Genomic DNA, 26033 nt, shown 5'->3' on the forward strand with positions numbered 1-26033 from the left:
ATATGTATTTTAGATGATAGAATTTTCATTTTCATTTTCATTCGGATCGAGGAATAATCAACATGAATCAATACAAAAATGTAAGTGAGATATTAATGTGAGATGAATGCGAATGAAATAAATTTTAATTCTGTTTTATCTTCAAATTCATTGTTTTTGAAAAATTCACGAAAAATAACATGCTTAAGGAAATTGAAAAGTTTTCTTTAAAAATATCTAGAAATAGTAAGTTTGAATCATTATATGTATATTACTTTTGTTTACAATACTTCATACTTTTACTAACGAATATATCATAAAAAACTATTTTTATCAATTTTTCTATCATTCAGTAATTGAATTCGTATTAATTCGGTAATTGAATTCGTTTCAAAATTATAAATTTTATTAATAGTAATATAAATTAAAGTTCATTAAATTTTAGTGACAATAACTTTATTTTTGGAAATTTTTTAAAATTTATTTTACATTATATTATTACTATTTATTATATTTTTTATTAATTATTACTAATAATTACATTATGTTATATAATATGCATATGTATATTTTGAAAAAAATATTATATTAAGAGAACATTTTTTGTTATTAATATACCGCATGATACTGTCTTTTAATCAACTATAACAGATACATTATATAGTTCATTATCGAAGTTATTTAGTTCATTATCCGTAGCAAAACATATTTCACATCAAGAATATTTGAATGATTTTAAGAAGAACATTTTGATATTGTTAGTTCTTTTTTTTTTAAATAGATATGTTTTTTTAAATGGAATTATATATTTTTTTTTGCACCGCACCAATTGAAATAACTTTATATTCTCATATTTTCTAAAATAGAATGAAAAAAATCTATTTGTGTCCAAAATCAATTTAAATTGTGTGTCAAAAATCATTTTAAATTGTAGTTTATAAAATTTATTATCAATTACTTATCAAAAGATAAATAATCTGCAAACATTCTACTATTCATATTCTTCTTATTTTTCATATAATAATACAAATATAATAATAATAATATATAATAATAAATATATAATAATAATTTTACAAATTTCAAATTAAAATAATTTAAACTAATGATTTTTCACAAGTAAATTAATATTTTTTTATAAAAAATATCAAGTTGTACTAATTACAGTTATCAACTAAAAAAATATACTCATTTAGAAAACTTTATTATAAATTAATGATTTTTATATGTTCTCTATGCATCCTATTTATAAAAAAAATTAATAATATTAGAATATGTCCTGCAATCAATACCTGAAAAATTTTTTGCTATAAATAGTAATGCATAAAATTTAATGATAATAACTATTCTATACAAACTATTCTATACAAACTATAGTAACAATAGAATAACATATAAAAAAATTATATATAGATTGTCCCATTTAAATCAATTCAGTCAAATATTTGACAAGTTTTAGGAAATAATCTAATAAACTTTTTTTACATGGATATATAAAGATCAAATGAAAGACAAGTTTAATTTTTAAAAAATAGAATTATATAATTTTTTTGTTATACTAATGGATATAGCTCATTATTTTCTATAAAACTTAATGCTTTATTTCTTTGAAAAATTACTGTTATACTTGATTTGCAATCTTGGCTACAGAAAATCAGTTCTTAAATTTGGAATAAAGCATTATGCAAATTAGCAATCTAGTGATTTCACTATTCTTAAATATAGCTTTAATATCTCTTACACCTTTAACACAAGTACTAGTAGTAAGATTTAATGTACTATTATATTTTGATTTGTATCTAAATCAGAAAATCTTTTTTCATTGAAATATATGAGAAGTGCAACCGCTATCTAAATACCAAATGTGAATTTGATTTTCGCTTCTATTACTCTTATGCAAATACGAATAAGTATTATTATTATCTTTATAGTCATTCATACATTTTATGACCATATTTTTGATATTTAAAACATTTAATATTAATAAACCTCTTATTATTATCTATATATTATTATTTTTATAGTCTTTCTTCTTGTGATTTAAAATGCTGTTTTCCTTTACATATTTGAGCCAATAACATTTGACTATTTTTCAATTCATTTTTTTTGAATCTAAATCTTCTAAAATTTTTATCTTAACAACATCTATTTGGTAAATTATCTCTAGATTGCATACATTTAAAAACCTGAAAACTTTCTGACAAATTATTAAAAGCAGACGTATATACAATACGTATACATTACGTATATACAATAACAATTTCTCATTTATTTCAATAGTAATCTTACACAACTTATCAATCATTTCAAAAAAATCATTCATTTGTATTTTTATATCATCATTCTCTTACATTCTATGTAAAATAAAATTTATGAAATAAAACAGCCTTTCTGCAAAAACTTTTTGATTGATAAATTTCTTCTAATTTTTTATAAATTTCATAAGATATCTGTAAATTTTTTTACTTGCCTGACTTCAAAAGATTTATCGCTAACAACAAATTAGTCTTCGCCATGGAATCAGTTTCTTTCCAAATTTCAACATTTTTATGAAAGAGTTTCTATAAAATCATTCTATAAGATCTGGTTTCGAACATTTACCAACATATTTCCAATTTCTATTTCTCGTTAACCATATTTTTGACATGCTTCCATATAGACTTTCCAGGTTTTATAATTATTTTTCGATAATGTCTCTATTCTGTGTATTCCTGATGCTGAATCCATTTTTTTTTATTATAACGAACACGTGGCGAAAAAGAAATTTAACCTCACTTTCTTTGAAATAAAAAAAAACGAAACTACTCAAAATCTATACAACTCTTGTGTCCATAACCTGTTAGAATATATATATATATATGCAGTTAATCAATTAATAAAAATAATTTTTATTAGAGCAAATAATACGTGAGAATAAATAATACATGTTTGTATATAATAATGCCATCTAGCATTGTATATAAGATATGCGGATTACATTATACTCCGGGAGCCAACGATAGATTTTTTTGACCAAAACCGCCAAAACTGATTTTTATTTATGTTATAAATATGACATTATAATAAAGCCTCGTCAGCTGTGGCGATGGATGCGAATGGATTGAGATATGGCAATTTCCCACACATGTAAATTAATAATTAAAAAAAAAAATCGTCAAAATTTATGTTATTATTACATTAGTTAATAATGTTAGGAACAATCTAAAAATATAATCAACAATAATAGTCAATAATAAATCAACAATAAAAATATAATAAACAATCTAAAAGTATAATCAGCTGGCTAAAATATAAATCGTTATACGTCAATTGTTATATAAATATATATAATCGTTATATATACAATCGTTAAATTTAGTGATACTGCCAAAACTGAAATTTGAGTAATTAATAATTACATGATAGTTTAAACAAAAAAAATAGTCAGCCAATTATATTGCCGAATTAAAGATTATCAATTGAATAAAGTTGTGGCACGCTTACGAGCGCGAATCTATGCGAGCACCATTATAAGCGCCGCGAGCGCATCTTTCACTATGTCATTGAAAGTCTTTTTCTCGTCGTACAATCAGCTGATTGTTTTTTTATTTAAACTATTATGTCAAATATTATCATGTAATATATAACATATATAAAGTTACTCTGCGCAATCCGCATTTTATGTACACAGTTTACATTTTAATGATTCTTGAATAATGAAATAAATAAAATAATATAAATATAAATAAATATATACAATATAAATTAAAAAATAAAAAATTAAAAAAATAAATGAGAGATTCATTTCAATAAAATAAAATAAATATTATAAAATGAAATCGAATTAATTATAATTTCACAGATATCAATGCATCAATTGAAAAATTTTTATCTCTATCTCTCGTGCATACAAAGATTTCTTATTTTAATATAATATAATTACTGAATCAAAAAGAAATAATTAAAATTCAATATTTATATCTTGATTGCATATCATATTAACATTACATCTTATATCCATTAATAATATGAGTATTTTTTCTTTTTTATGTTATCACTGCATATTAGTGATATTTTTATTCATTAATTTTTTCAAAATTATTTTGATAATCAAATTATTAATTATAAAGAAAAATTTAATTCTTATGATTTGCTTCAATGGATTTCTTTTCTAATTCTTACGATTTGCTTTAATGAATTTTGGCAAGCAGATAGATGTCATACAATAATTTATCTATGAATTTAAATAAAATATTTACATAATTTATTTATAGATAAATAAAATATTGTATAATGCTAACATCCTGGAATTTGCTATAACTTATTCAAGATAAATTTTTGTTAAATAAAGAGTTACGTAATACATATATTATATATTATGTTATGCTAAAATTTTGAGTTAGTTAATTGTTTATTTGAAAGTCCATGATTTCATCATCTTTTCGAGAAGTTACAAAACTGACACAATATTGCATCACACACACAATATGCATCTAACTGAGTATTTTTATTAATGAAAAATAATTCGTTAATTTTATTAAACATATATGAATTTTCTTTGCGAATTTAATGTTTAATCTACATATATTTCAAAGATTTCTTAAACATTTTTTTTGATGTCGATTGAATGAAATGAATGAAACGAAACCGATGTAATAATAATATGAGTGATAAAAGGAAATTATTGTTTTTGTATTTATTAAAGACAAAAACTAAGGCTGACTTATACAGCAACCAAGATAACTTGATTTCACTTTTCAATAGCATTAGTACTTAAAAAAGAATTAAGAAATAAATATGCAAAATATTAATTATTTTAAATTAATAATGTTGAAATAATCAATAACAACAAATCAATAAGAAATGATATAAATTAATTAGTGATTCGAGAAATTCATATTTATATTTATAGAATATTTGATCAAACAAATATTGAGAAGAAAAATAAAATAAAATAAAAGAAATTTAAATAAATATATAGTATAAATAATATATAGTATATAGTTAAATAAGTATAAATTTAAATATAGAGCAATAACAATATTTATTTCAATACTACATCTAACATAAAACCATCGAAACATGATTGTATTGTATCGAATACATCAAAGTGAAGTATGAAAACGATGTACTTAACATCTGAAATATAGAACATTTTATTGAATTCAAATGATGATATATTCATTTAAATTAATTACTGTCAAAAATCCTGCATGACATGGAGTGAACACACTTAAGATGCTAATTATACATATTGTTGAACTCCGTACCATGATCAACAATAAAATCTTTTGTACTTTTAACGGTACAAAATACCACGTAGAAATATATTTGATAATGATAGTTAATGAAATAAATAAATAATGAAACATTTTTTATTTTTTTTATTAGTAATTAATATATGCAATTAATTTCATGAATAAAAAATTTAAACTTACAAGTCATAAAGTAATTCTTGACTATTGTCTATAAGTATTTGACCACTATAGTTACATATAAACATAATTACTGTTTGAAAGACAAGAAATATAAGAAAGATCAAAATTTCTAATTGATTTTTAATAAGAATCGCATTTATTAGCTGTGAGATTATAAAAATAATTGTATGATAAATAAGATGTACTCATTTTTTAATGAATTACATATTTATTTATTATAAATTTATAGCATCTTTTTTAGTATTTCATAATAAATTTAAAAAATTCAAAAAAAAGATTAAGCAAAACTACTTTTACTTATAGAGGATTTCATTTTATGATCTATTCACGCAATTATCTTCCAAATTATGTATTATTACAAAAAAAAATATTTTATATAAATCTTGTATTTTAAGGGATTATCTTCTGATGATAAAATTTGTTTAGATCGAGATATTTCTGAAATCTGAAAACAATTTTTTTTTTTAAATAAAATTGTATGTTTTTATTTACTCAAGATTGTAATCTATTTCAATATAAATTCATTGATCTAATCAGATGGATTTTTAAAAGTCATTGAAAATCACTTACAATTGTTTAAATTGTAATAAATAAATAATTTTTATGTATGACTACATTTTCTTCATTGTTGAATTAAGTCATTAATATATGATGAATAATAAGATTTATGAACGTAAATATTCTATTAGAGTTATTTTACAGTATTTACTTGGATTTTGATTTTTTTCTTTTTGAAGTTACATAAAGAAAAAATTCTAGTTCTTCTAAAAAAAATTGATCCTCCTGATTATATGAAAGTTATATATGCATATAGAACATCTGCCAAATTAATTATAATATTTTTAAGAAAGTAGTGTGATTATTTAGAAAGAGAATAAATCATTGTATCGATATGTATGACTATTCTTTTGAATATAAAATATAGAAAATAATTTCTAATTAATGAAAAGTTTTGAATGGCAATGAATGATCTTAAAGATCATGAATTTCAAAGATCATAATTAGGACAACGAATTCATCCTAGATTACATCCTTAAAAAAAAATGTGTGTGTATATATATATAATTTTATTTAACGAAAAGTAAATTCAGTCATTTTGAAATTTTGAAAAAACCTGTATCTAAGCAAATTTAATTAAAAAATATTTTTCTTGCAACAAAAATTTCGTATAAAATATTCTTTTAAATAATAAACAATTTAAAAAATAATTTTTTGGACAGATTAAAATAATATCTTATATATTATCTGAAAATTTTGACAATTGCAAATTTACGTTTATTATTATACATGTAAAATAGTATATATGTGTAAAAAAAGGATACTCGATGCAGATTTATTGCCACTGAAATCACGATTAGAATATTAGATATCATAAATTGTATTCCTGAATTATTCATTGCATTGATAAGTCTTTGTCACATAAAATTCGTGAATATATTATTATTATAAACATTGTGAAATGAAGTTATAATGTAATCATATTTTAATTTACCAACTCGATAACTTGGTTATGAATATCCACTGCGCGATAAAGCTCCATGAGCTTCGAGTCAATTTGCTTCGATGAGAGATTAAATATAGTCAAATACGTAATAATTTTTTGTATTAGATAACTAAAAACACGAAACACTTATAGATAAACATTGTTTAAATTTATTAAAATTTTGAAATTTGTTTAAATTTATTCCATTTAATCCACGGTTTACAGAATGTTAATACATTCAATCGGTTAATTAAATTAAGTTTTAAGATATCTTTTCTAAATACGATAACATTTTCAAAATTGAACTTAATAACTTGATTTTTTTTTCTTTTTTTGAAAAGTTAGACGTTTTTTGAAAAGTTGTTAGATTAATTTCATATGATACAACATTTTTTTTGTGAAAATCATTTCGATTTTATAACGAATTATTAATGAAAAATCTGGCCCAATCGAAATATGATAGTGCAAACATTATCTATTATCATATCGTGCCGCAATGACAGTATTAATACAAGTTATGTAAACAAGTTATGTATCAATCAAAGTTGGATATTAACTCGTTGAAAAACTAACTAGTTAAAAATGTCGAATAAAATTACTTAATAATTTTACTTAAATGATTGTTTATTAAATGCTTAAATAACATTTTTTTTAGCTTTTATAATCTATCCGCTTTTCATATAATTTTGGTCGTTTGTCATTATAATTATGTGCAATTACTATTATGTTTTGAACAACAATTATTATTGAAGTAACATTATTCGTAACTTTAATTATTAAATTTTGCCTATCACCATGCAAACGATGAACGAATCACCAACATATGTTCGACACATGTTGTTTTCATTGTTTATTCAAGTTCGGCACTACAATTTCGATACCATTGTCCAAATACGACAAATTTGTGATTAACAATTGTTTTTTTATTAATAACTCGTTAATGAAATCGAAATAAAAATTTATCAAAAAAAAAGTTGCTTGAATTCGTCTCACAATTTCCAATCAAATTTTGTCAATTTCTGAAATATATATATCACAATTAATATATTATATATTAATATATTATCTAATCTATATTAACTTATCTTGTATATTTATATCTTATATAAATAATAAGGAAAATATAATATTTTATATAATATTGACATAAATTTATGAGGATTATGTAATCCTATTTGGCTAATTGTAATCTTATAAATATAAATTTTATATTATATATAATATTATAATGTTATATAATTTATATTAAGAAATACAAATGCAGTTATTATTAATACTTTTTATACAATGAGCATCATATGCGATGATAACTTTACTCACCCAATAATTTTAAAAAACAAACTCGTAGTAATTATAAAGTCTAATTATCAATTTTATACATATTATAGATAATAATGAAATTATTGCAAGAAATATATAATTCAAGCATATCAATAAAGATAATTCGATTGTCAGAAAATTATAAAGTAATGAGTAATTCGTATACGAGATTCGTTCAAAGAATTTATAAAATCCAATATTATAGGATACAATAGTAATATATTGAAAAATGTAATAACTGCATAAGTACAATAGCAATATATTGAAGAATGTAATAACTGCATAAATTATCCCTAAAATTTGAAATGATCATTCAATAATTTAATTGATATGTAAATTCGAATACTACACTTGTATTATTATTGAAATATTATTTTTGTTGAAAAAAAATATTTTTTAATATTTTCGTTACAAAAATATTATGAATAAAGAAATTAAAAAATATCATAATTATTTAAATATATTTAAATATATATATATATTAGATGTTAAATAAATTCTCTCCTCTTTTTTTCTACGATTAAATATACTTCTGATTGAATTCAAATTACTTCCCGTTTGTGATGTCATCTCAAAAAGCGTTCTTTTGTTTTTAAGAAGAGTGATAAGCGTTCTAAGTTCTCAGTTTCTAATCCTACGCAATAATTTTAAATAATATGGCGTGCGTCAACACTTGCATTCCAATGTAGAAAACTAACTGTTGAAACTGAAATGGAGAAAACACTGCTATCTTATAGAACATGCAAAAAATAGTACCAAAGATTTAAAATTGAAAATTTTAATTTGGAAGACGATGATAATTCAGATGCACCGAGAAATTTTGATGACAGTGAGTTAGAGGAATTGTTCAACAAAAATCCGACCCAGACGCAAGAAGAATTGACAGAAAGACAGAATGACCAAACAAGCAGTATCTATCCGACTGAAACAATTGGGTAATTTTGTACCTGATTTATGTAATAATAAAAATCTTGAATTTGAAAAAAAAGAGAAAAGAACTTATTTGCACATTTAATGTATTATATAAAAAATATATACAATAAAAATTATAAATAATAAATTTACAAATATTTTCTAATACGAAAATAACAAACATAAAATAACATAAAAAATAACATAAAATATAGTAATATTAAAAGTTGATTACAAAAAAATTTATTCAAATTACATATTGCTTACAAAAAAAAATGTCGATCATATGACAAGAATCATCGATATATTTCATTCGTATCTGTGTTTCTATTGAATCTTGTACTATATTTTCCTTTATTCGCATATAATGAAATAGAAGTTTTATTTATGTGGAAGTAAAATATATGTGTAAAAATATTTTTCCAGTGAAGACCAATAATTCTAATTTTTACTCACCGTAGAAAAAAATATTATAAAATCTATATATTATAACAAAATTACCATAAGCGAGCAGATCGTAAGCAATATTAAAGTACAGTTTTGTAACATAATTTCAGAAAGTAGAAGTAACACAATCTAAAAAAAATATTCTATTAGTTAACTAGGATATACTTAAGTGCTAGTTTGTTGACGATAATATAGTATTTTAATCGTGTTTTTAAATATATTTTCGATATCATCTAATCAGTATTTCAAAATATATATAATGATATTATTTATTTTAAAATAAATAAAAAACACAAGTTGAAGCAAAAAAGATGATGTAAATAAAAATAAAAATTGATTTTAATATATATGTTTCTCTTATATACATATATAATCTAACTGAAAAATCATATATATATAAAAAAAAAAAAAAAGAAATAGAACAAAATTTTATTCTTAGAAGTAATGTTTTCAAGAAAATTAAATTTAAAACTTTTTTAAGTCATTCTCAAATACTTTAATTTTTTAATATGTATTTTTTTATAAGTGAAATTAGCTAACTTTCGATTAGATACAAATAAATTATTAAAGAAGATTATATACATGTGCAAAAAATGTAAAATAAAATGTGCAAAAGATGTAAGATAAAAATTTATCATACTATATATATATATAATATATATTATAATTTAAGATCGTAACATATGTATCTATGTATTATTATTTTGTATAAAATTAAAATAAATATTTCATATTACTATATCATATATCATATATTTCATATAGATGTTATTATTTCGAAGAAAAGAATATTATTTTAAATAAATATCTTATAAAATATGTAAGTACAAATATAATGAAATTACAAAGAAAAATCAATTTTTACCTGAAATATTATTTGACCAAGAAAGAATATCAATAATCATAGTCTCTGAATCCACACATAAATCGAGTTATTATATGGCCATAGTCCTATGATTTTCATGATAATACGATAGGAATAATAGGATTGATATTTGTCAAACATATCTATTTTCTTTAGATTCTAAGATATCGTATAGAAATCGAAGAATCATTCGTTTATACTTCGGCTTCATATATTATTTAGAGTATTTTCCTTCTTGTATTTTCATAGTCATTTATCTATGTTATGGTATAACAATCTACTATATAATAATTGCGGTAAATTACAATCGATCGATTTTGTTCATACTCTCTGCAAAAAATTTTCATAATAGATATTTGATTACAAAAAAATTACAGTTTTCAAATTTTTTATTTATTTATTTATACTACCAATCTTTATTGTCTTTCTTTTTTAAGCTTTTTCAATGTTTTATTTATTTTTCTCTCTTTTTTCCTGAGATGTTAAGGAATAAAAATATGTTACGACGAATAGTATTTTCTAATTACTATTTATTTTCTAATTACTATTATTTTCTAATTATATAACAATTTCTTCCTTATTTAAAAAAAGTAGTTCATATCGTTATTTCGTTCAGTAAGTGACAAAGAGAGAAATTGAAAGAAATCAATAAATACATTTTGAAAATAATAATATAAAATAATATAAATAAAAAAGTTATATGATGTGACAAGTAATTATTGTTTAAAGTAATTTTTATATATTGAAAATAATTATTATTCCATACTATTGATTGAATACAATGAATTGATTGAAAGTATTATAAATACTTATTTTTATAATATTTTATTATTTTAATTTTATTTTTCACGAAATTGTTTGCAATTATATTTTATGTAGAATAATGTAACATGAAATATATATGAAATATTTTAATAAAATCCAATATAATGATTGTACAATATTAAAATGGAGAATGGATCACAAAATAAATATTATAAAATCAATTAAGAATATAAATTATAAGCAATGATCAATTTTGATAATTTTATTATCAAAATAAATTTATAACTGAAAACAAATATTATATTAGATAATTCGAAGAGATATATAAAACTTTTTAAAAATTGCTTCAATAAATAAGGATAAAACGCATAAATAATATACAATATAAATCAAGCTTCAAATTTCAAAATATATCGTTTTTTAATATTTTTATTTAATTTTCAATCATTCATTAAAAATAGAAATTTTTGATATTATTTTTTTAATATATATATTATATATTATATTTATTCAAATTTCAAATTTATTAAACATATATAATATAGAAATATAGAAATATTATATAGAAACAATGCATTATTGTTTATAACAATAGTATTGTAATAATAGTAAAAGAATTTCTTATTAAATATTGAAAAAAATGTTTTCAATTTTTGTGATTTTTTTTAAAACTTTTAAAAACTCTTCAATATTATTAAACCAAGCAGTGGTATAATGTAATCGTCAAATATGATTTTGTAATTTTTAGAAATTTCATCTTAAGCAAATATAAAGCTGGAAAGTTCTTTAATTTGTAAAGTGGATAATGGATCATTATCCATAAAGTATGTATCATATGTATCATATCCGTTATCCAAAGTCGTGAGCTCTGATTATTTCCAATTATACTTTTGAAAATTCTAGGTTGAAAAATCCTTATTATCAGGAGAAATCTTACTATCAACTATATTTATGGCCATGATGATAATGAGGACGTAGACAGGAAACATCGATGTAATAAAGAGAAGAGATTTGGAATTGATCATTTCCCAAATGGTGATTTTATACTTTCGATCATCATTCTTAACTTTCAGTAAATTTGAAAACCTGGAAAAAAATAAATCGAAATAAGAATTAATAATGGTTTGCCCATTCGAATATAGTAAACACTGAAAACGCAATAAACATAATCAAAAATAGTAGACTCTCGTGGAAACATTTTGATTCGCCTTAGAAACGTCTAGAATAAAAAAAAAACATTCATTTTATTCCGTATTATATTTTAAAATAATTAGAATATTTCATATTCTATAATTATAATTTAAAATAATTTTAAAAAAATAATTAAAATAATTAGAATTGTGTTAGTATAAATATTATAATCTTGTAATCTATTTTATTTTTCCATCTTGGAGTGATCTTTCGAATTAATATTAAAAGAATCTTAATCGGCATACTACATGCAAAATCAGCCAATTCTGAAAGATTCATATCGATCAATCACGGAGATACTAACAAATATATTACATTAAGAAAAATTATAGAGAAAATTTTTAATTTAAAAATCTTAAAAACATCTATTGTAAAATCAATAGCACTATAATTCGAAAAACCAAAGAATATGTATAACTTTTGCATCCAAAAAACCGATTATTTTCTCGTTAATGCAATATTTTATATTTCTTATTCTATAAGAGGAAAAAAATCACTGACTTAATTTATATATCGATTTTAAAAAGAACAGTGATGGTAGAAAATGAATCATCAAAGTTGAATAAATCGGCGCGAGTATTGCATATTAATATTTGCATAAATAATTTTATAATTTAATGATAATTTATTAAAGTCTAATTGAATATAATTTTGAGAATTGCACGAAAATGTCTCAATTAAATATTATCGAAGGATCATTCACGTTTTAAAATTATATAATTATTTGTATGACCTTGAATGAATTAATCGTGATTAACTTCAACTGTTTATAACTATTTGATGATTTACTAAATTCCGTGCTTTCTGATTATAATCTAACTGATTTTTATGGCAAATAAATTTCTCTGGCATCTATTTACGATCTGATTTTACGATAGACTATTATAATCTATTTACGATCTGATTTTACGATAGACTATCGTAATCTATTTACGATTATTAGATTTTAATTATGATCCTATCTGAACTCTATTTCAATTCTAACTATGACTTTAGAAAACTATTGCGAGCTTTTGTTTTCTCTTCAATAATTATCTAATCTTTAATGGAATAAAAAATCAAAAAATCTGTATTAAAAAAAAATCCCCGAACTCGAATCCTAGCTGCAAATAACTCGTTAGATTTGGATTCTGTCTATTGTTGGAATAATTCTGATACTGAAATACATACATCATTAAGTGTTATGTGTCAGTGTTAAATATTTTGGCGAAATAAATATTATATATATATATATATAAATTCAAATATTATTTAATATCTGTGGAATTTTTTTAAATAGAAGGATATTTTAAATAGAATATAAAATTTTGATAAATAAAATATTTTATTTTAATAATCTGATATAGAATATAATACTTTAATTTTAATTGAAGAATTATTTCACATATAATATAATTTTCTCGATTCATTTTTTAAAATATAAAGCTAAATTTATTAAAACCCTTTGATCTAGAAGAAAAATTAAAAATTTTTATCATTGAAAAAAAAGAAGGAAAAATAAATGAAAAGAAAACAAAATATTTATATAAATAAATAAGCAAAGCTGGGAACAAATTGTAAATAATGATAATAATTTAAAGAAATAATTATTAATATAAAGAATATTTATTGGAGAAACTATCCAATTAATTACTATCATAATTTTCGATACACAATATATAAAAGGAGGAAACTATCTATATTCATAAATGTATTGAATATATATGATTATTTCCAACAACAATATTTAAAATAAAAGAAAGAAATTAGCATAAAATATTTCAAAATAAAATCCAAATATTTTAAATATTTTAAAAAAAAATATTATTTTCAAATATCATTTCAAAAATTTATTATATCAAATAAATTTCTTTCATTTTCAAAATACGTATATTTTAAAATAAGTAAAATTATTTAAAAATTATTATTTAAAATAATATTTTAATCAGCTATGCTTTGTACTACGGAATTTAAATGATAGATATTATTGGTACAAATTTCATATCACTCATATCATTCCCTCTGTCTTTAGCATAGAATCATTGTATATCATTATCGCATATTTTGATATATATGTATAAATATATGTATATATTTATATAATATGTATCCATTAATTTACATCAAAATTATTTTCGAACGATTATAAATCTATCTAATTCTTTAATTATTAACATTTTAGCGTTTCAATATGTATTTTTAATTTGTTAATGAATTCCACATATTAATACCACTGTTATAATTATTAATTATAACAATGACTTAAAATTTAATTCTTAATAATAATTTTCTTTTTTAATATTTACATTTGATTCAATTTATTTTAAAATCTAATTTATTTATTTAGTTTAAATAAAAACTCGAAAAATATATTTTAGAATACTACAATTAACAATATTATGCAACGATTAAGAATATTTAAATCTAAGAGCAACTATAATGATTATTTGAGATAATATATATCTAATTATGGCACATTGCATATAAAAAACATTTTGAAATGCTAAAAATTTTGAATCTGAAATCAAGTCAGAATATTAAAATGCATTGAAACTTTTTGTTCACATATCATTTCTTTTGAGGTCATCATTCTTGCACAAAATGAATCTCTATCAGTTGCTAATTATTATATTTTTGTATCTTTGAATTTTTGAGAAAAATATTGAAAAAATGGTAAAAATGATTGATAAATCAGATAATTTACATGATTGGAAACGAACATAATAATTGATATTTAAATTTGTAAGCTAGAAAGAAGAATATCCGTTTGATAAATGATAAATTAAAATTAATGATATTTATAAATATCGTTATGATATTTATAAATATTGTTACATTTTTTTTAATAACTTTATTTACTATATATACAATTTAATATTAACTCAGGATTATTTATACAATAATAATTATCATAGAATATTTTCATAGAGAACAGAGGACAACATAATCCGCTTTGAAAAAAATTTCGATTATCTTCTCCTGTCACAATTTATATCGACCATGATATTTCACACTGTAGTTATTATGCTTGTAACATTATTATTTCAGAAACTTGACAATTTCACTTAACTCTGTTTTGTTTACTATTGGATACTTTTATTTGAAAAAAAAATTTATAAATTTTTATTATAAATCAGCGCGGTCTTCTGCAAATAATAATGCTTCAACATTTATTCTCCTTAGGAAAAAACCACGCCAAAATCCTGAACAAGGAGTTAATATATCCGAATATTACGTTCTTTTTTTGGATTCATTAAATTTGCATTCTGTCCTTCACTTATATCTTTTGTCTCGAGACAAATTCCAAATTTCAGCGATTAAATTTTTCCTTCAAAGTGCATCTCCGATTCACGAGAAGGATTTCTCTTATATAAGAGGAATTTCACTATTCTTTTTAAAATGAACGGGTACCAGCATATCTCTTTATTATAGAATAATAGCTATTCTTTTTGATCTATTATTAAATTACTACGTGTTATGACGTTGCGAAAATTTAATTTTCCCGAAATGAGTTCAAAGGGATATCCTCTCAAAAGAACCTGACTTTCTCATGGAAGCCATTTTTTCGACGGTCGAAAAGAAATCATAATGAGAAATCTACTTTAACATACGCCCTAATCTTTTGCAAAGAAGCATTCTTTTCTTGAGAACTTTATTAATTCAATTTCTTTTCTTCTCATTTTGCAATTTCATATTTCGCTCAATCAATTAATGTAAATATATCTTATTCTCGGCGAACGTTAAATGCAATAAATAATATCGTTTATTTTACTTGTAATCATAGTTTTTTCCAGTTCGATTTTTGGATATTATCATTTCATTATATATTCCCAAGTATAGTAGCAGGCGATATACAAATATGTGATGATGAAAACCCTGCATGGAATTGAACAACGCCGCCGGCTTCTCGTGATCCTGGACAACGATGGGCGTGATCGAGCATAATCCCGCCTACCGCTGGTTAAACTGTCTCTCCAGAAGGCTAGGTCTTGCTTCGTGTTGCCTAACAACAGGGGACAGGGTTTTTCCTAAAACGTGGGTGATAAAATATGTACGTCACCTGCTTCTCACAACTCGAAATACACCAGGCAGGCTAAGCTAATATAGGGGGAAAGAATCCTCCTCGAAGGCTTAATATATTACTCGTCTCGGCTTAATATATTATTTATACAAATATTCTTCCCCTTTATTTTTTCATGGTAACAATATAAGTATAGTAGTAACAATATAACATGCAATAGTTGTGGTAAATTAGAATCAATTAATTTTATTCACATTCTCTAAAGAGTTTTTTTATAATAGATTGATTTCGAAAAAATTATAGTTTTCAATTTTTTTATTGTATTATTTAAATAAATTGAATCATAATCTTTCTTGTCGTTTTTATTTTTCCTCATTTTTCATTTATTTTTTGCTCTTTTTTTGCTAGGTATGGAGAGAATGAAAATTTGTCACAATGAATAGTATCTTCTGATTTTCTCACAAGACAACTTTTTCTTGGAGAAATACTTAATAATTATTTCGTTCAACAAAAGAGAAATCATAAAAATCAATAGAAAAGAATATATTTGATTTGAAATAATGTAAAAAATTTACGATGTTATATAATAATTATTATTAATATAATATAATATATAATATATATTAATTATTTTTTAAAGTAATTTTTATATATTGAATGTTATACTTATATATTATAAAAATAATATTATTTCAAATTTCATATTGTTTACAAAACGCAATTATTAATAGTTGAACGATCAATTTTATTATTTTTAATTTGATTTTTCATTTTCGAAATTGTTCGTAATTATATTTTATGAAACATGTATAAAAAATTTTATGAAACATATATAAAATATTTTGATAAAATTTAATTTTTAGAAATATATATGAAAATATGTATAAAATTATACAATATTAAAATTGAGGATTGATTACAAAATGATTATTATAAAATCAATTGAGAAGTATAGACAACAATTGATATAATTTTGTTATTTTCAAGATAAACGTATAACGAAAAATAAATAAATTTATACAAAATAATTCAAAGTAATGTTTATAAAACTTTTAAAACTGTTTCAAAAAACCACGAAACGGAAAAATATATGGAAATCAATTGCATCAAACTGAAAAGAATTAAATATTTATTTTATATTTTTTAATATTTTTTAATTAGTTTTTAATTATTTAAACAAATATAATCTAGAAATATTAAATAAAAATGAAAAAAATGTTAAGAATTAATTTCTGAATTTAAATACTTAAAAAAACTTTTCAGTTTTCTAAACTTTTTGAATTTCTATAAAAAATTCTTTAATATTATTAAATCAAGCGACTTTGTAATGCGACTCTTGCTAAAATATGATTCTTGGAATTTTATAATTTTTAATTTTTAAATTTGATCTTAAATACGTAAATTGTTGGAAAATTCTTTAATTTATAGATGGACAATATAAAATCATATGCATCCAACGAAAATCCTACCATAGAATCTGTGGAGATTATAGCAAAGAAAATATCTGTTTGAAAGCCATAAAGTTTAATTGCGAAACAGCAATGAAAACCTTAACAGCATACTTGGAAAGAGCACGTCAGCATTGCTGATTCGATCTTTCCGCAATAAGTTTTTTTCTTATCTTAATTCTCCTAAGTGTGCAATAGTGACTCATTTTAAAACATTAATAGTCAAGTGTCAAAATTTTAAAAAATTTATAGTTTTGTTCGATTTGAAAATTTTGCTCTCTTTGAAAACAAATGAAAATTTATTTAATAGATTTGATTAAATCCAAACAGTCAATAGACGAATTAAATTTAATAGCTCAAAGAAATGCAAGTTAAAGTCCTTTGAGAATACATATTTTGATATGATAGAATCACATACAACTTTAAAAATTCAAAATAAACTAAAGTTTCATGGTAATAATTTATCTGTGCAATTCGCATCGATTTTAGTTCTTCTTTCAAGCGTTTATAACGAATTCGAAGAACGTATTTTTGACATAACATAAAAAGTAACCAGTGCTTAAACCCGTAAGTAATGAGTTTATCGTTTAATTTGCGCAATCAAGACAGGCAAAAGATTCACAGGAGTGCGACAAATCGATTGACTTTTTGCGAAAACAACATATCATAAAAACGATCATGCGAACTACTTTGGTCAATCGTTATGAAGTTTTATCTCCAATAACCAGCTTTCATGGACTTAATAATCCAATAAAAGTTAATAAAGATGCATAGTTTCGATCAAAAATTTGTAAAATCATTCGGAAGTTAAACTTGCATCGAATTTTCAAGTCGAGTATTAGCAAGTTGCAAATGATATCCGATGGTTTCAAGAAATTAATAGACGAGATATTAATACGTAGCATCCAACCGATCATTCAAATGACTTTTTATCTTTATTCGAGTTCGGTTATCTTATGTCGGTTTATAGATAGTATCTATCAGCATACCACCTCCATTTTATGAAAAATAACAATATAGAATCATGCATTGATTAGACGTTCTTAATTATTTATTTTTATTATAAATAATAAGAAATAATATGATCTTCCAATAGATAGCTGGCAAAGATTGGCTTGAAATACTTCTTCTGCATATTTGGTCCTGGTAAATTCTTCTTTCGAAAAAGGTCGATGCATATATACTTCATAAAAGATATCACTCTTTATCACATCATCAATCTTTAAATTTTATTCATTCCAATTTGTTATCATGTTTTAAAATTTATATATACCAATTTTATATCCTATTGTTTTGATATAATAATAATCAATACATTCGCTTCTACCATAAATACTGATGTGAAATTTAATTTATATAGTCTGTTATCAAGTTTATTTCCCTTGATTATTAATCTAAATACACATTTCTATAAAAATAATCTATCATCTTCATAAATAACTTCATGCCTTTTTTTAGAAATACATCTAATTGATAATAAATTATTTTTTAATTGCAAATTCACTGATTATACGAATATTTTACATATTAAATAGTTCAACACAACCAGAATATTTGGGATTTTTATTTTCGCTCTTTTGAGCTACCAAAGATTGTTGTTGATGTGTTTTTTTCAATTTGATGTGTTTTTTCCAATTCAATGTTCAAGTTTTCTAGAGAAATAATATATATTATTTTTTTTTGTTTTTATATTAGAATCATGAAAATTACGAAAATCATGAAAAATACGAGAATCAGAATGACATAATAAGTTATTTCTATCCCTTTATAGGATATATATTAGATGATTTGTTAATCATTCAATAATCTGTTTCATTCGTGATTCAATATACCAAACAATGCAAATATTATCGTGTTTTGCTTTTAAACTCGATAAAAGTTTTGCTATAATAAAAGGATCTTTTTGTTCCATATTTATATCTTTAAGTCGTTATATTAGCGATATTATTTTTGAAAATAATTTTTGAAATATGGTTTGCGATGGATTCTTTCGAATCTATTTTTGCATTTATAAATTAATTCAAAAATATTTACATTAATTGATTACTTTTTTAAGTATATATTATACGTAATCTAGCTTACATGCAGTAATAGAACAATCATAGATGATTTAATTCAAGACTCTTCATCAAAAAAGTTTGAGCTTCAGCATCTTTTTGAATCCATGATGCAACATTTGCTTCATTTTCAGATCTAAAAATCGAATCATCGAATGTACTTTTTCAGTTTGTTCTTTGTTCGCGAGCATTTATTACTCGAGATATATAAATAGTTTATTCGGAGAAATTTTTCATAAAAAAACTCTTTTTGTTCTTATCTCGTGTAGGCCTCTATTGAATCTAAACGTTATCTGAGAAGACTATCTTTGAGAATTTAGCCGACACTTATAATTATAATATTATAATGTATATTTCTGATGTACTTCACATTAGCTGAACGAACGGTTATATATTCGCGATTGATTCAAAAACAAATAACATTGTTCTAGTTCGAGGAATATATAAGAGAGATGCGCCGATTTTTGTTCTTGTTTATCGTGAGATCTTTGTATACGTATTCATACTTATATTATTATTATTTGTTATTGGCCCACTGGGAAACTGTGACCCTCTCAATTGAACCAAAGGAGGATTTTTTTGAGGACACGAGTTTCACTTGCAAATATAGTAGAGTTCTATATCCGAAGTAATAAGCAAACAAAAATGGCAGACAATAGTGAAATTTTTGGATAATAGAACAATTATTTTCTTTTGCATTAATTATTCAAATTCATTTATTTAAGTAAAAATGAACAAAATTGACAGTTTCAACATCTGAGAGTGTCATATTTTTTTAGCCACTAAGTCACATAAATTTTTTTAATTTTTTAAATTGTAAACAAGTGCGTAGAATTAGATTTCCGTTGCGCCTCAAATCATCGAATCTACATTCTGTATATAATTTTCAATATTTCTGTTTTTCAATGTAATTGTAGATTTCCTAACATGTATTCTTGTTAATTTCGTTGCACTTTCATCACTTTCAAAATCTTTAATTATTTTAAATTTCTCTTCAATAATTAAAATAGTTATACGTTTTCATTTACTTGCCACCGTTCTGCTTCAGACTGAATTAATATGATTACATTTATCCAGCCGAACAGGAAACTATTTATTAAATCTAAATACGTCATATTTATATTGTAATCTAAGTATGTTGTATGTAAATATCGCTACGAAACATTGTGCGGATAATAGAGAATATATGGATAATAGAACGTCCGTATATTAGAGTATTCATATAATGGGGTACGAATACGAAAGTCTTTACTGTACAATGATGTACAAAATTCAACAATATTGAATATCATGGAATTTATTTAACATAAATTTTTGTTGAATAATAAGTTATATTATATATACATTTGATTAGAATTAATTCAGAATATTATAAAAATTAAAAAAATGTTAATACATTGATTCTTCTTTCAATCCCATTACGTAAACACAGTAATAGGCATAGCAATGATGTCGCGCATCTAATTAAGTGTTTGAACTGCTATTTATGTATTTTTATTTATGTAATTTTATAATTTGTTAACGAAATTATTTTAATTCACGATTTTGACCATATGTATGTGTATGAACTTCTTTCATCATTTCAATGTCTATCTTTCAAAGATGTTTCATATTTTCATAAATATTTTTACAAAATTCAAATAATATATAGAAAGAGAATGATAAAAAAAAGTAGAATAAAATTTATTTCTCCAAAACTGTTATCGAGAAAATTATTTGTGTTGAAAACTTTTTAAATATAAAGTGATTAATTTTTGATTGGATATAAATGAAGTATTAATAAGAAGTTATTCTATGTGAAAATAAGCAAAAAGAGAACCAAATTTTATTGTTTAAATTTTCATTTTAATAAAATCAAGATTACATATCAAAAATTACATAATATAACTTGTATAATTGATGTTTTCTAAAATTGATTTTGCATTTTCAAATATTAATTTAATATATATTATATATATTAATTTAACCGAAATAAAATTAATTCTATTTAATCTTCTTATCTTCACATATAGAATCTTCCTATATCGATAATCCATTCATATTTAAACAACCAATTTCATTTTTACTTAAAAATTTGATTTGATTTGAAAATGAAATTACAAATGAAAAAATTTTATTCTATATTTTTAACTTATTTTTTATAAGAAATTATTCTATGTCCGCTTGTACATGTAATTCGGAACTTGTATAATAATTAATATACATATACATATAAGATTCATAAAATTGAAACAGAATATCAATTAACTGAAGATTTCAGGTTTTCTCTTCTAAAAATTGGCCAAATCGCAAAACGCTTAGCTGATCAATGATGATAGCGTTAACTACTGCAACAGATGCTACATAAACAAATCCAAGTAATACATATCAATGAAAATGTGTTAATCAGCCATCTAACTAAACGACACCCCAAGAAAAATTTCCTAAACTAACAGTGATATTCCATATCGACCTGCCGGTTGTTGTACAGTTTTATACATTTGGTTCCATTCTTTAACTATTATATTATAATATTATATTATATTATATTATATTATATTATATTATTATAATTATATATTATATATTATATTCTATTGCCCATGGACTTGGAAAAGTCCTCCACTAAACATCACCGAGTAAGTTGGATCTATCCCTCTTAGGGAAGTGGTATATAATGGTTGCAGTAGATAACGCTATCATCATTTATATAATATAATATAATATAAATATTATATTATATTATTATAATTATATATTATATATTATATCCTGTTGTCCATGGACTTGGAAAAGTCCTCCACTAATCATCACCGAGTAAGTTGGATCTATCCCTCTTAGGGAAATGGTTCATGCCAGCGCTGGACATGGTCAAATACCGCTATTATTGGTCTGAGCCTATGTAGATTGATTTTCACTGGGATTAATCAAATTTCATCGGGATTAATTTTTTAATTTCATTCACTACTCACCTGAGGTTCCACGAATGAGCTCCAACGTCTACCTTTGTTTCTATTTATGTAGAATTCTGCCTGCCGCTTTTTTGAACTCGTTCTAGACGATGCGACCACACAGCTCTCATCCTCAACAGACACATTATTCTAAGTTATCGTTGGTGGTTTCCTCGCATTTCTCTCAACAGAATTATTTTATTTTTCTATACAGAGAGAGCTAGTTTCTTCTCCATATACTAAGTCTCGATCGTTCCAATGGCCGATATTTCAAACTAGAAGAGATTTTTCCTTATGATCATTTCTTTGTAACACACACACACACACACACACACACACACACACACACACACACGCATGCACGCACGCACGCACGCACGCACGCACGCACGCACGCGTCCTCGGACTGGCGAGGAGCAAATTGTAAAAGATCAGGTTTCAGAAGCTTTGACCTAGTATAGATCTCTGCGGATAGCCGTGGCGGACTTGGAAAACATTGTCATGTTTACTGAGTCTTAGCGCATCCATCACCAAAAAATTCAATAAATTTCTCTTTGTTTCAGATAGTGGAGAATGTTCGGTTACGATAGCTAATCGAAAGCTTTAATATCGAATAGTCTGACAAAGACATACTGTTTTCTCGCTCATCATTCTTTTATTGTCAGAATCCGCATCCATTGTCGACCTGCTTTTCCAAACTGGTTCACATTCGCGAATCGCTGATCCAAAAACATTGGCCGAAGACAGATTTGATCGATACGATGCCGGATCTGACTCGTTCCTATCAACGCCTTTTAATCGAGTCTAAAAACTCTTGAAAAGGAACTATAGCGTAAGCAGACATTGACGAGGCCCTATAATTCTTTCTGGATTATTCCATATGAAGCCTTGATAACTTTGATCTCAATTCTGTCTCTTTTTGTTTCTCACGCGTCACTTACTTGTCACTTTTCCAGCGTCACCTGCGCCACAATAGTAGATCATGAAATCAGCGGGATCAGGAAATCCAGCAGTCCACGAGCACACTTCTTCCATATTGATCGACTTCATCGTCTTACCAACTTCTCGATGTGGCGATTATAGCTTCCGGCACAATTCTTCTGTGGCACAGTTTGTAGCCCAGAGTTTGCTTTCAACAGAAGTGTCGATAGAGTTATCTTGCTTGATTCTCTCGATCGCCGTTTTGTATGCTCGTTGGAGATCCAGATATGTGAAATTTTTACCTTCTTTAAACGTTTTACTTCCTCTGAAATCTTTCACGTTCACGATATTTTCCTCTTACGTAGAATCAGAGATTCCGTCCACCACGTTACCGATTTGACACGCGCCCTCTTCGTCTTTATAGCATGGTTGCATGTGTCAATCATATAATCTGTAGGGCGACTATCCTTCAGTCGAGTCCATCTGGACGCTAGGCGTTCGCGACTTCGTAATGTTCGGACTTTTTCCAGTTTGTCCTTATATTATGTAAGTTGCGCTTCGTGATTGCCCTGTGGCGCCATGTGTAAGTATATGACATTGTGGTCGTTAATCGTCTATTCTTTCATGACAATCCCTGATAGTATTTTAAGGTGCTAGGATGCTATATCAATCATCGAGATCTTCGAACGGAAGATCGATTCATTCAGTACCAATGCTAATTTGATTTCCTCACTTTGAGCGTTCAATCGTTTACAGTGCTAAAGAAAAGATTTCGCGTTCGAGTCGCTATGATTAATTCTTTTCCGGGCAGAGCAGATATGAATCGCTTCGTCTTCCGAGTTGCATGCTTTCGGAACACTAGAAGTATATTATAGGCCAGATATATTCGGCTGAAAGTCTACGCACACACAGTTGTCGTATAAATGGGCTAGCTTCGTAATCGTAATCATTGAATTCCATCGCAATATTGAACTTCTCATTGTTTCTTGCATGAGCAGAATGTCTTCCTCATCTACGATTCACGCAATCTCGGAGATAACGCACTGCGATCTTTTCATATTCAACTGAACTATCCTATTCATTTCTTAGCTTTCCATGAACCATAATTCGTTTTTAATAGGATTTAGTTCAGTGCAGTTGCGTATGATGGGCAAGCCTTGTTTATCACAATAGTCAGATTTCTTTATTGCTTCGGCAATACTTAGCTTACCGAAGCTGTGGCATTTATAATATTTCGTAATTACTAGGTAGTTCGATGTTCTGTAGTAGTTTCAATCGATGTAAAGTTTATCTTTCTTTATATCTCTATTTTTCTTCGATGTCTCTAAGATCCAATTACATCGATTCTTGTTTCTATTTTCCAATTTGAAAACCAATTTCACTTGCGGAATTTCTTATTTGTTGGAATTTCAATTCATCACAACGAAACCCGCTTCCTTCAGTTTCTGATTGCTGAAAATGTCTGATTGTCACTAGATCGTTTCGTCTCGATAAGAATACCATCATCTTTAATCTTCTGACGAGACAATAATGATCATATTTGGAAGGTCATGTTTAGTGTTCAATCAAAATCGCGGCTCCTGATTACACGTTTATGCATTCTACGTATGTTAAATTTTGCCTGGCTGCCACGATTGCTTGCGATGCCATTTTCTCCACATCTCTAAAATACTGTTGCGAGCTCTGCTGCTTAGATCTCTTAGGTCCAATCCTAGATCCTCCTAGGTTACTGCTGTAGATAAAGCTTCATTAAAATAATATCTACAACTTTCTTACTTTAGAAAGTTTTTGTGCTAACATGCGCTTTTAAAATATTATTTAAAATATTGTCGTTCGCCGGAATGAAGGCTGAAAATTTCTTTATATATCTTTTCAATCTTCGACTGTATTTAGATGATAGAGATATTTTCTGTTTTTTCTTTGCGTTCCATTATTTTACTGGCATCTTTTCCGGGACTCCCGTTATTCTTTCGCTGCGTCTTATTTCCTTTTTGTTATATCTGCATCTGCAGACATACTTTTTTTCAAAAAGTCTTCAATCTCTCATATTTCATATCAGAAATTTGTGAGGTCTAGCAACTCTCAATATTTCCACAAGAAAAATTATTAAGAAAAAATTATATTCAAGTATGAATCGGCGGTGAATCGCCGAACCCGATGCTCAGCCAATCAACAGCTGAACCTCACAACGTGTCAACTAATCAGCAATAAGAATATCAGGCAATAGTTGTACGAAATAGACACTTGGAGACGTTCCGATCGCCTAATCACTGATTCGGATCACTCGCCAATTAGCGT

General features: G+C 24.4%; 1 long non-coding RNA gene and 1 pseudogene across 1 annotated transcript; both read right to left on the reverse strand.

Moving 5' to 3' along the window:
* Positions 1 to 1296: 1296 nt before the first annotated feature.
* On the reverse strand, positions 1297 to 3488 carry LOC122717605. Its single transcript, XR_006347233.1, has 3 exons — positions 3378 to 3488; positions 2904 to 3056; positions 1297 to 2815 (listed from the first exon to the last, which is right to left on the reverse strand). It is a non-coding gene; the product is annotated as an uncharacterized LOC122717605 (long non-coding RNA).
* A 1531-nt stretch (positions 3489 to 5019) lies between these two features.
* LOC122717573 lies at positions 5020 to 18825 on the reverse strand (annotated as a pseudogene).
* Between the last annotated feature and the right edge of the window lie 7208 nt (positions 18826 to 26033).

Source organism: Apis laboriosa, unplaced genomic scaffold, assembly GCF_014066325.1.
Source record: "Apis laboriosa isolate Shangri-la unplaced genomic scaffold, ASM1406632v1 scaffold53_cov140, whole genome shotgun sequence".
Lineage (NCBI taxonomy): Eukaryota > Metazoa > Arthropoda > Insecta > Hymenoptera > Apidae > Apis > Apis laboriosa.